The sequence below is a fragment of the Penaeus monodon genome, chromosome 28 (genome assembly GCF_015228065.2).
Source record: "Penaeus monodon isolate SGIC_2016 chromosome 28, NSTDA_Pmon_1, whole genome shotgun sequence".
Taxonomy (NCBI): Eukaryota; Metazoa; Arthropoda; class Malacostraca; order Decapoda; family Penaeidae; genus Penaeus; species Penaeus monodon.
This window is the reverse complement of record NC_051413.1, coordinates 23,901,877-23,902,090: the sequence shown is the minus strand read 5'-3', so window position 1 is coordinate 23,902,090 and position 214 is coordinate 23,901,877.

The following is a 214-nucleotide window of genomic DNA, read 5'->3' as shown; positions in this document are numbered from 1 at the left end:
ACACACGAAAAAAAAAAAAAATGATGAAAAAAATATAGCAGGAGGGAAGCAAGACGGACTATATTAAACATGACAGAATTTCCAAACTTTTACAGCAAGCGTTTCCGGAGACTTCTATTGTAATCAAACACCAAAACTTACCCAGAATTCTTGACCTAAGATTAACATGATCATTCACAGGAGAAAAGAAAGAGGATATATAGTGTAAACTCAG